Genomic DNA, 13,236 nt, shown 5'->3' with positions numbered 1-13,236 from the left:
AAAAATGTAAAAACCTAAGAGCCTAAGAGTCGGACCCCCCTCTGTGGACCAGGTGCAGTCAATACCGCAAGTGGCAGATGGCTTTAGAAGTAGTAGAGTCAACCACCACCCCCCAACCGAACATTAAGAACCATCAGTCATCCCAGTGATAACACCCACATTGAGCTTGAGCTTCATCTTCAATATCACTCACCAATTCTGATTCCAACTTCTTTTTCCCGTTCCCTTCCCAATCTCATCCTCGGACATTTTCCCCATCGATTCCTTCAAATCTTGGAAGGAATTTGCAAAAGATAATGCACCATAAGGACTCTCAAAACATTGAGACTGATCTCGCCCATAAATCACCTTAAATATCGTCGGATACCGAAAAGTAAACGTATACCCTTTCTTCCACAGAACTGCTTTGACCAGATTAAACTCTTTCCATCACTTAATAATCTCCTGACTTAAATTAGCATAAAATAAAACCCTATTGCCTTGATACATCGTAGGGCTTTGATCAAGGCGAGCTTTCTGATCCGCAAGCCGCAATATAATTTCTCTATCCTGATATCACAAACATCTTAATAGAACCGCTCTTGACATTTGAAACAGAAAAGGTTTTCTTCTTCACACCCTATGAGCCCTATCTAAAAAGACTCGACTCCCAACAACTCTGGAATCCATTTACAAAAATAATTTTACAGGATCTGAACCATCAATATCTTCCGGCAGAACAACTATCTTAATATTATTAGACAACTTTGATTTTCTAATGAATCAATGTTTTTTTAACAAATCTCTCTTCTGTAAACAAATCCTCAATATAATCCATTCTCTCTGCATAATGTTCCACAAGGTCCTTACAGTCAATAAAAATGTCTTCTATCTTCTGCAATTGATCTTGTCCAGTATCCATTGCAGTTAAACTCTTATTAATATCAACTTGAATAAATGTAATTTCTTCACACATACCAGCCATTATTTCCTTTATACCAGCAAATTGATCATTTAAAGTTTCAAAATTTTAGGTCATAAAAGACATAATCTTTTCATTTGGTTGGATCAGTTCTGTAGACATGAAGTTGACTTCCATCCCTGTTGCAGGGGCCTTGAAGACTGGGGAAGGTGTCTGTGGTGAACCAACAGCTTTCATTGGAGAAGGAGATGTTCTTAAAGTCTTAGGCCACCCTTCAATGAGTCCAACTGCAGCAAGTAGTCATTCTTGTTCTTCTTCGCCTCGAACTTCTGAGTTGTTCTCCTTCACCTCATACCTGGCAGCCCTACTGCGGATCTGATCCAGAATTTCCTGCATGTGAGAACATCCATCCATACTGAGAAGCTCAGTAGCACGCAGGGGAGTATCTCCAGATGGGCCGCTGCATACTGTCAGTCACCTTCCTGCTAACTTGTGCTCGCATTTGGGCACCCACCCCCCACTCTCCTTAGTCAAGCCAGGCTCGGGTCAGATACCACGCTCGCACTCCTCCTGGCCTGCCGCCAGGCCAAAGATCTTGGCGACATCTTGCGTCTCTGGAGGCGCAGAGGATGCGGACGTTTCTTCCAGCTTCTCCCGAGTTCTAAGTTGAGGATTCAGATCTATATATAACTGTTGCTGAGGTTCCTTCTGGAAGGTCAGCCTTGCTTCTTCTGCATTTTTCACAGGTTGAAAACCTAGGTTTTTTCAAAGTTGCTTGTAATGAAATGTTGTATGTACTGACCAGTACTGGCATGGGCTGCTCCCCCTCCCCCACCCACGCCGCACCTGATGTCATCCTCTCCTGGACTCCTCCCCTGTGACCCAGGGCATAAAGGTCGAGCCACCTCTTCCTTCCCTTCACTTCCCTCACTTGGACGCGGGCCTGCAGTCTTGTGTGTAATAAAGCCTATCGTTCCCCTCAGTCTTTGTCTCTGTGATTATTGGGGCAACTGGTCGTGCCCAACACTATGTCTTTCCCTTCTTCATTTCCAGAATCCTACAGTAGAAAATGATTGTTCAAAACATTGATAAAGTCAAAAAAGTCACTACAATTCGAGTATTGAACAGTTCAGTCAGGGTGAGGTGTCTTCTCACGTCTTTTATTGATGCCATCTTTCCACGACACTCCCCCCCCACCTCCCCTCAGTTGACTCCTTGAACACCATCCAATCCATGGACTCGAGGCAGCCCTGCAGCTGTCTTCCCTCCTGTGACCACCTTCTGGTTGTCCTGATCTCATAAGTGTTATAAGCAATTTTAGGCTCCATTTCTAAGAGAGGATGTGATGGACCAGAGGTGGTTTACAAGAATGATCCTGGGGAAGAGCGGAATAATGCTTGAGGAACATCTGATGGTTCTGGGCCTGTACTCGCCCGAGCTTAGAAGGATGAGGCAGGACCTCATTGAAATCTGATGAATAGTGAAAGGGCTGGATAGAGAGGATTTTGCCAGTACTGGGAGAGTTTAGGACCAATGGGAACAACCTCAGAATAAAAGGATGTCTGCTTAACGCGGAGATGGAGAAAACTTTTCATCAAGAACAGTGATTTTCAAACTCCTCTTCCACACCCCCACCCCCTGGATCATATTCCACTTAATCCCTTTGCCAGAAGTGCTCTGTTAATAAGGGATTACTTAAGGAGGAATGTAATTGAAAAGAAAAAATTCAAAAACCACTTTTTTTAATCGTACCTCATTGACTTGTTCTGTGCGTGGTTTCATAACTCCCGAGGAAATGGGCCAATGACAATTTTTCTCAAGCAAAATTTTGCCTCACAATTGGGTCCACTGCAGTCTTTCTCAGCCTTTCTTCCCATTCATATGCCACTTTAAGCAATGTCCTACTCATTTTTCGACACTCCAAGGAATAAAGGCCCAACCTGTTCAACCTTTCCCATAGCTCAACTCCTGAAGACTTGGCAGCTTCTTAGTAAATCTTCTCTGCACTCTTTCAATCTTACTAATACCATTCCTGTAGCTAGGTGACCAGAACTGTACACAATACTCCAAATTTGGCCTCACCAACACCTTAAACAACCTCACCATAACTTCCCAACTCCTATTTTCAATATGTTAATTAATGAAGGCCAAGGTGTCAAAAGCTGTCTTTAGAACCCTGTTTTCCTGTGACACCACTTTCATGGAATTATGTAACTGTGTTTTATCTCTTGCTGCCGATTTGTATAACTTGGCTGTTCAATTTCATAATGTTGGCTTCTGGACTATTTTATTGTGTCCCTTGATCTAGAGAGTTCTGGCAGAGCAAAGCAATTTTGTTTTCTTTTGTCAGCTCAAATTTTGTCACATTGATCCAAAAACAAGTATTTTCACCATTCCTTCATTTCAGATTCTCTGCAGCTGTCGTATTGTACCTCACTGTGACGGCATCATGTTTGTCTTATTTATCCTTTACCCCTCCATCCAGACAGATGTGCTGATCAACGAGTCGACTCCACTCATCCAGCACCACTGCCATTTCTGCTGCTCGGGCTTTTCATCCCATGTATTCAGTTTGTTATTTCCCCTCTTCTTTTTCACAGCAAATAGAATCAGGTTTATTTGATCATCTTTCTGAATCCCAGTGAAAGGTTATCGACCTGATGGTTTTAACTCCGATTATTTTTCCAGTAGATGATATGCTGAGTATTTCCAGCATTGAGATTTTATTTTATTGCCTTGGTGTATTACTGAGTGCTTGAATGGGAGAAGAAATGTGGGTTGGGTCAAGTGGAGATGTTTCGATCATGGAGTGGATTTAGAAAAATAGACGTAAAAGGGGTGGGTGTATGGAAATAGTTAATTCATCTTTTCAAATTGTTTTTTGAGCTATGATTGTTTTCTCCTCTTATTGCAATTTTGGTAGTTCAATTTTAGCGAGAAACTCATCTATTTTGTCTTCTTTCCCTTCAATCTCAGTTCGGTATAATTGGTCCTAGAATTCCTTAAAGTTTTCATTGATCTCTGTTGGGCTTTATGTAATTTGTTTGTCTTTTTTCCTTGATGCCAAAACCATTCTTTTAGCTTGTTTTGTTTTAAGCTGCCAAGCTAGTATTTTGTGCGTTTTTTTCTCCTCACTCGTAATACTTCTGCTTTATTTTCATTATGTTCTTCTCCACCTTATACATTTGTAGTGTTTCATTTTTTTTTGTCTGCCAATTCTCTTCTTTTTGTTGTATCTTCCCTTGATGCTAGATCTTTTTCTGTACTTACTATTTCCCTTTCCAGCTGTTCTATTTCCCAATTGTAGTCCTTTTTCATCTTAGTTACATAACTTATTATCTGCCCTCTGATGAAGGCTTTCATTGCATCCCATTATAAAATTTGTCTTTCACTGATTCCATATTTATTTCAAAGTACATTTTAATTTGGCGCTCAATAAATTCTCTAAACCCCTGTCTTTTAAGTAGCATGGAGTTTAATCTCCATCTATATGTTCTTGTTGGGATGTCCTCCAGTTCTATTGCTAATAACAGGGGTGAGCGTTCAGATAACAATCTAGCTTTATATTCCATTATCCTAAATCTCCCTTGGATATGGGCTGACAACAGGAACAGGTCAATCCTTGAGTATGTTTTATGTCTACTCGAATAATGTGAGTAGTCCTTCTCCTTTGGGTGTTGCTTCCTCCATAGATCCAAAAGTTGCATTTCCTGCATTGATTTAACCATAAATTTGGCTATTTTGTACTTTCTGCTAGTCTTTTGTCCAGTTTTATCCATCTTTGAATCCAAATTATCCTCCTATCAATATATTCCCCTGTGTTTTTACAATCTTCAAAAAAATATTTTGCATAAACTTTTGATCCTCTTCATCAGGTGCATATATATTGACCAAATTCCAGAGTTCTGAATATATCTGACACTTTATCATTACACATCTCCCTGCTGGATCTATTATTTCCTCCTCTGTTTTGATTGGTACATTTTTATTGATTAATATAGCTACACCTCTGGCTTTTGAATTATATGATGGTGCTGTTACCTGCCCTACCCACTCTCTCCTTAATCTCTTCTGTTCCACTTCAGTTAGATGTGTTTCCTGCACAAATGCTATATCTATTTTTTCAGTAAATTTAATATCCTCTTCCTTTTGATTTGGTTATGTATTCCATTAATATTTATAGTCATATAGTTCAACATAGCCATCTCATACTTTGTTTACATCTCATTTCTGCTTCCTCACCACCACCTTTCCCCTTTTCCCCATTTCCATTTCTCAGTTTTCTTTTTTTGAACGCACTGTATGACAACACTTCTAAAACATAAAATATTTCCACCATTCCCACATCTATAATTCCCTTAACCCCAACTGTCCCCCATCTCTGAGTCACCCCTTGTCCCTTGCTGGGCAACCACAACTTCCCTCTCCATTCAGACTGCGAACCCGTTCGCAAGTGTCAACTGATTTCGCAGTGGCTGTTATTCTCTCCCACCCAACCCCCTCCAGAAAAGACTTTTATCTTCACATTATAACAAAGCTCCTACTCGTTTCTTCTCTTTTTCTTTTTATGTTTTATTTATTTATTTGTTAACTCCTCCTCTTTTCTTTCCCCCTACTCCCTGACTTCCCTTTTCTTCCCTCCTTTATTTCTTACTTATACATTATTTTTACATCTTTATATATAGTTTATTGTTGTTCTTTGTTCTTGTAACATCTCTTCATCTCTCTGTCTGTCTTGTAGGTGTTCTGCAAATTCTCGTGCATTCTCCAGATCCGAGAACAGTCCGTTTTGCTGCCCCGGGTAACTATTTTAAGCACCGCTGGATATCTTAACATAAATTTAAAGCCTTTCTACCATAGGATCGATTTTGCTGCATTAAACTCCTTCCTCTTCTTTAGGAGCTCCAAACTTAAGTTGGGGTAGAAAAAAAATTGACCTTTGTATTCCAGTGGTTTTTTCTCTTCTCTAATTTTATTCATTGCCTTCTCCAATATATTTTCTCTTGTCATGTGCTTCAGGAATTTTACTAAAACGGATCTTGTTTTTTGTTGTGACTGTGGTTTCGGGGCTAATGTTCTGTGTGTGCTTTCTATTTCCATTCTTTCCTGCTTTTCTGGCATTCCCAGGACCTTTGGGGTCCATTCTTTTATAAATTCTTTCATATCTTTCCCTTCTTCATCTTCCTTAAGGCCCACTATCTTTATATTGTTTCACCTACTATAGTTTTCCATTATATCCAACTTCTGGGCTAACAACTCCTGTGTTTCTTTAACTTTTTTGTCACTTTCTTCCAATTTTCTTTTTAGGTTGTTCACTTCCATTTTTAATGCCATTACACGTTCTTCCACATTTTCTGATTCTTTCCCTACATCTGTTATGACCAGCTCTATTTTACTCACTTTTTCTTCTGTACTTTTCATTTCACTAAATTCTCGTGTCAGCCATTCTTTTAATGCTTTCATTTGTTCTTGAAAAATAATTTTTCTTTATGTACTCTCCATTCATTTTACCTCCTATTCCTCTGTGCAGAGCTTGGTGTTCTCCTTCTTCTTCTTCTGTGTCTGCTCTTGGGTTTGTGTCTTCTATTTCTCTTCCTTGTATCTGTGTCTCTTCGGACTTTCTGGTTGAGCTGCTTGTCTCAGTTTTTTGCGTTTTTTTTCCATGGTTTCTTGATGTTGGTCCTCTTTTTCTGGGCTGTTTATCTGTTGTGTCTCTTGCTTCCTTTTTTCTTTCTCATCCCTCCCTTTCTAGTTGCTTTCTTTATCTTCCAGCTGGGAGCCCTGCTGTCGGGCATCTCACAGCTCTTGGTGCTGTGGAGTTTAACTCCACAGCCGGTCCCCCTCCCGTCAGTATTCTCCTTGTCCTGCGCATCGCACATGCACGATTCTTCGCGTATCCGCAGTGGTGCACCCCTGTTTGGCTCCGTGAGCCATTTTTGCTGTCCCACAGTTGGTGGGTCGCGACCCTGCGGGGTCTCCACTCACCTCGGGGAGCGGGCTCCTCTTTCCACGGTGGGTCCCTGCTTTTCCGTGCAGGTAAGGCCTTCACTTTCTCTTCTGGTGTCTTTATTCTTTTCTTCCTGTTGTTTTGGCTTTTCTTTCTGAGGAGCCATTTTCTCCACACCTTTATTTTTTATTTGTTATGATTTGTGTGTCTGGGGCTGTAATGGAGGATTAAAACCATGTGCACAGATGCTTTTTGCTTATGTGGAACTGACGACATTGGGTCCACACGCAGGTCACCTTACTTTCAGAACTAGCAGATGTAATTAAACTCAGCCATGGGGATTTATCTGAAGATAGACTTTGAAATGGAATTCCACTGTGAGGCCCAGGGAAAGCAGTTGTCAAATGCAACACTCTGAAATTGACGAATTGGTCACAACCTGTCTTGCTCGAGAAGTTTTAATAAGTCTTTGTATCTACGAGATAAACCAGGAAATCATAACATCCTGGTTCCATAATAATTAATCTTCTAAATTGTAGAATATAATGTTCAGTTTTGATTTTGACTGACAAATGTTAGAAGGAGGAGGCGCATGATTAATTGTTTTTGGGGTATATAAGCCTGTGGTCCTGCTGCTTAAGTTTAGACTCTCTGAGGGGTGGGAACACCCCTTGTCAAGAAGGAAGAACAGCCAGAGTCCGAGCAACGTCCCTGTCGGGGGAGGTGGAGAAGCTGCTACCGGCGCCATGACAACCTACTACAAGTGTGCAGTCATTGCCTCGCTTCGGCACTTGGGACCAGTCCAAGCGTTGATAAGTATAGTTGGGAAGAGCTTGCATATTGTACTGTGAAATCAGCTTTTGAATTTGTAATAAACATTTGTATAAACTGAACTGTTCTCAGTGTGTGTGTTGGTATTCTCCTACCGGCCACTACTCCATTACATGACTCTTCCAGTTTATCTTTCTTATTGAGGGGGATTCCACAATGTAGCTTTGTTATTTGAATGAGTTCATCAGAATGAACATGTGATGTGATTTTTACCCACCGTCTAACCTTGTAAGTGAGTGAGTCCCACCTTTTGACCTTGTTTTCTCATTGGAGTTCGACATTGAAAATGTTTTGTTAGTGAGTTCGACAGTGTAACCTTGTGATGTGAGTGAGTTCCAAAGAATAATCATGTTTTCTTTGTGAATCCCATATTGTAAACTTTATGTTAGTGAGTCCCACAGTGTAATCATGTCTTCTTTATGAATCCCACATTGTAAATGTAATGTGAGTGAGTTCCACAGTGTAAACTTGTGATGTGAGTGAGTTCCAAAGAATAATCATGTTTTCTTTGTGAATCCCATATTGTAAACTTTATGTTAGTGAGTCCCACAGTGTAATCATGTCTTCTTTATGAATCCCACATTGTAAATGTAATGTGAGTGAGTTCCACAGTGTAAACTTGGTATGTGAGAGATTTGCACAGTATAATCTTGTTTACTTAGTGAATCCCACATTGTAAATGTTATGTGAGTGAGTCCCACAGAGTAAACTTGGTATGTGAGAGATTTGCACAGTATAATCCTGTTTACTTTGTGAATCCCACATTGTAAATGTTGTGTGAGTGAGTCCCACAGTGTAAACTTGGTATGTGAGAGATTTGCACAGTATAATCTTGTTTACTTTGTGAATCCCACATTGAAAATGTTATGTGAGTTAGTCCCACAGTGTAAACTTGGTATGTGAATAATTTTCACAGTGTGACCTGGTGATGTGAGTGAGTTTCAAAGTGTGACATTTTTATGGAAGTGAACTTCACAGTATCAACCTGTAAAGTTCTTGAGTCTCAGAGTATAAAATTGGGATTTTAAAATGGAAAGGAACTACAAACACTAAAATAAATGGCATTTTGGGAAATGTTTAATCTTTGTTTTCACAAGCTATGAACTGTGTTGTGTATAAATTAACAACACATGTAAAACGATTTTTCTTCAAGAAAACAAAATGTACATCAGGAAATTCACATCGACATTTCAATTTTAAATATGTGCTAAAATGTAACTACAAACACTCAAATAAATGCTATTTTGGGAAAAGTTTTATCTTTGTTTTCACAAACTATGAACTGTGTTGTATATAAATTAATTTCATATGTGAAACGTTCTCAGAGGTTGGAAAAAAATACTTTTCTACAAGAAACAAAATGTAGATCAGGAAATTCACATCCTCATTTCTATTTTAAAAAAACATAATATAAATGCTAAAATGAAACTACAAACATTAAAATAAATGCTTTTTTGGGAAATGATTAAACATTGTTTTGACATCTATGAACTGTCATGTTTAAATATTAATAGCACTTGTAAAACAGTTAAAGAAGTTGAAATATGTACTTTTCAACCAGAAACCAGAATGTAGTTAGGGAAATTTGCATTTAAGTTTCAATTTCATCAAGGATTCCACAGTGTCAATCTGTCAGGTTAGTGTGTCTCCGGCGGTTGGCGTCCCTGCGGAGACTATCGACGACTCAACGAGGCAACCATTGCTGACCGTTACCCCATCCCTCACATCCAGAACTTTACGGCCAACCTGCACGGTGCGAGGGCTTTCTCCAAGGTTGACCTGGTGTGCGGATATCACCAGATCCCGGTACACCCTGAGGACAGACCCAAGATGGCCACATCACCCCCTTTGTCAATATAAGCATCTGTATGAGTTAACCCTTGGATTACCAAATTAATCATCCTTTGGAATGCAGCAGGGGCATTTTTCATGCCAAAAGGTAACACGTTATACTCATATAAACCGGATGGAGTTACAAAAGCCGAAATATTCTTTCCTCTCCCAGTTAAAGACAGACACCAGTAACCTTTCAACAAATCCAACTTAGTAAGAAATTTAGCTTTGCCAATTTTATCAATACAGTCATCTGTTCTCGGAATAGGATAAGCATCTGTTTTAGTTACTGAATTAACCTTCCTGTAATCTGAACTGAACCTAATAATTCCATCTGGTTTCGGTACCAGAATACAAGAAAAAAAATCTTTCTGAGTTTGAAGGTCTAATAATGTCATTTCTCAACGTAAATTCCACCTCCTGATCCATGATTTTACTCCTTAATGTATATACTATATGGGTGTTTATTCATGGAACTTGCTTCTCCCACGTCTACATCATGATAAATCACTAATGTGTTTATTTTGTCACATCAGGAACAAATCTGTAAATTTCAAAATTACTTCCTTCAATTGCATCTGTTTCTTGTGATTTAAGATGACCTAACTTTTCCTCCAAATTTTCCAAAATTGCTGAGTTCGACAGGCGCTCAGGAACCATGGTTTCTTTAAGGTTACCCTCACAAGATTTTGTTGCCATAATCTTATGATCGATAACTTCTTCAACCCTCTCAACAGCAAACACCTCTGAAACAGATGGTTCTCCACTCCCCTTATCCTCATCATAAGGTTTGGGGGTGGTGCACATCTCTGCGAATGAACCGGCCCTGTTTGTACCGCTGCGCTGGCGGGGCAGCTGAAGAAGATGGCGCTGTCAGGGCTTGCTTATTGCCTCGTGGCCTCAGTTTGTGTCCCGGGCCACTTAATGACGTCACCACTGCGTGGGGAAGAACAAACGTTGGCCTTAAATTGGGGCGCTCCAAATTCAATTAAACAATTGTCCTGGAAATTCCATCAAGTCCTGTGGTGTTTTCTGTGTGTAGCGGGCATGACATTGGTGACCCTGCAGAGCCCAGATGACATCTGGTCTCAAATCATTGGTTCCTCGGCGATCAGCACTGTCTCTGTGAAGCTCCCCCATTCTGGACCCACCGGCCCCGCACATGGATCAGGCAGGTGGAGGCGGAGCTTCAACTCCGGCAGATCACCATGTGTGTTCTACCACATGGTGAGTGCCTCAGCAAGGAAACAGCAGCCAGAGTTGATGATCTGATCCATGATCCCTCTGAGGAGGACAAGTACATTGCCCTCAAAACCCTCCTCCTCAGCATCTTTAGACTCTCCTTGGTCACCATTATCCCTATCCATGATAGGCCGAATTAATGCTATTAAGATGATGATCTTACCTAAATTTTTATATATATTCCAAGCTATACCTATTTTTGTTCCTAAATCTTTTTTTGATAAGGTCGATTCTAAATTGTCCTCGTATATCTGGCAAAACAAGAATCCTAGATTGGGGAAAAAATATTTACAGAAATCTAAACTAGAGGGAGGGTTGGCATTACCCAACTTTAGAATTTATTACTGGGCAATTAATATTAGTTACTTAAGGTATTGGTTGAATTATTCAGAATTATCTCTAAATCCCCATTGGGTAAATTTAGAAATTAAACCGATACAAAATTTTTCAATTAGCTCTATTTTGGGAGCTGCTCTCCCTTTTACTCTTACCAAATTATATAAACAAATTGATAATCCAATGGCTAAACATACACTACGTATATGGTTTCAATTCCGGAGATTTTTTGGCCTAAGTCATTTTATCTTGGAAACTCCTATTGTACTAAATTTCCTTTTTCATCCCTCTCTAATTGATCAAGCTTATTTACTCTGGAAAGTTAAAGGTATAACATGCTTTTCGGATTTATTCTTGGATAACTCTTTCATGTCATTTGAACAATTATCCATGAAATATGATTTACCTCGATCTTATTTCTTTCGATATTTGCAGATTAGGAGTTTCTTAGTTTCGACTTTACCCTCTTTTCCCAATCGGGAGACTATGACTGTTTTAGAGGATGTACTATATTCAAAATTCCCTCCAAAAGGTGTGATATCTAAATTATAATTACAAAAATAAATTCTGGGACTTTTGAAAAGTTTAAAAATGATTGGGAAAGAGAACTCAAACTTCATATTTCTAATGAAAATTGGAATAAAATTCTGCGACTGGTAAACTCTTCTTCTCTATGTGCAAAACATTCACTAATACAGTTTAAAGTTGTTCATAGAGCTCATATGTCTAAAGATAAACTCCATCGCTTTTATTCTCATATCGATCCTATATGTGATAAATGTCAATTGGAAATAGTTTCCCTTACACATATGTTTTGGTCCTGTCCCTCTTTACAGAATTATTGGAAGGAAATTTTTTCCATTATATCTACTGATTTGAATATTGATTTACAACCACATCCCATTACTGCAATTTTTGGATTACCTATGATAGATTTGACTTATTTATCTCTTCCTGCAGATCGTATGATTGCTTTTCTTACACTAATGGCTAGAAGATCTATACTATTAAATTGGAAAGAGGTAAATCCTCCCACTGTTTTCCAATGGTTTACCCAAACCATACTATGTTTAAATTTAGAGAAAATTAGAAACTCTGTCTATGAATCCCCTTCTAAGTTTGAGTTAACCTGGCGACCATTTATTCAATATTTTCATTTGTGGTGAGTTGATCTGGCTCTGTTTTCTTTTTATGATTATGTATGATAATTGGGCTGTAAGATGAGATCGGAGTGATCGGCGTGGTTTAGCTATATCTGTAGGTTTTTTTTTTAAGTTTTTTTTAAATTCAGATTTGTTTTTTCTTCTTTTTTGGGGTTTTTTTTTCTCTTTTTTCATATATTGTTATTATATCTTTTTTTAGAGATAGTTCACACACTAAACTGATCAAAATTTTTTTTTTATGATATATTTTTATTCTGTAATATTATTGTTTAATATCTGTATTAATTCATTACTTACTATGTATTTTTTTATATCTCTTTGAACTGTATGTGTTTATAAATTATAATAATAATAAAAAGATTGAAAAAGAAAAGAAAGACTCTCCTGTCAGCAGCACACAGCCAGGCTGATGCACCTCAATGGCCTGGGGGACAGACCTATATAGTATATACATTAAGGAGTAAAATCATGGATCAGGAGGTGGAATATATGTTGAGAAATTACATTATTAGACCTTCAAACTCAGAAGGTTTTTTTTCTTGTATTCTGGTACCGAAACCAGATTGAATTATTAGATTCTGTACAGATAACAGGAAGGTTAATTCAGTAACTAAAACAGATGGTTATATTATTCCTAGAACAGATGACTGTATTGATAAAATTGGCCTTGATGGACGAGATGCTTGCACTGATAGAAGGTCACAGACCCTGCCTGATGCTTGAGCAAGCCTACCTCGAACAAATGCCAGAGGACATCCCATTCCTGCAAGCAGACGAGGACTTCTCAAATCCCAGGACAGTCGCAGCCCATGCCGATGTGTTTGGCGGACAATGAGAGAACGAGGCCACCATAAACTAGGTCACAAGCCCTGTGCCTGAATGACCACAGCCCAGACAGAAGACGGAGGAGCACCAGTCGACCTTGTGCTTCTACAGGGGCACAGTTCCTACTTCTTCAAAGCCGCCACCATCGTCCCTGGGCC

General features: G+C 39.1%; 1 long non-coding RNA gene across 1 annotated transcript in view; it reads left to right on the top strand.

The window, feature by feature from the left end:
* The first annotated feature begins 7,789 nt into the window (after nt 1–7,789).
* Nucleotides 7,790–13,236, top strand: part of LOC138745465 (uncharacterized) — a 49,489-nt gene continuing 44,042 nt past the window's right edge. The window contains exon 1 of the long non-coding RNA XR_011346283.1: nt 7,790–7,907. This is a non-coding gene — a long non-coding RNA (uncharacterized lncRNA). The remainder of the gene's footprint in view (nt 7,908–13,236) is intronic.

This window comes from Narcine bancroftii, chromosome 11 (genome assembly GCF_036971445.1).
Source record: "Narcine bancroftii isolate sNarBan1 chromosome 11, sNarBan1.hap1, whole genome shotgun sequence".
Taxonomy (NCBI): Eukaryota; Metazoa; Chordata; class Chondrichthyes; order Torpediniformes; family Narcinidae; genus Narcine; species Narcine bancroftii.
The sequence above is the reverse complement of the archived record's forward strand: the minus strand, read 5'-3'. Positions and strand labels throughout refer to the sequence as shown.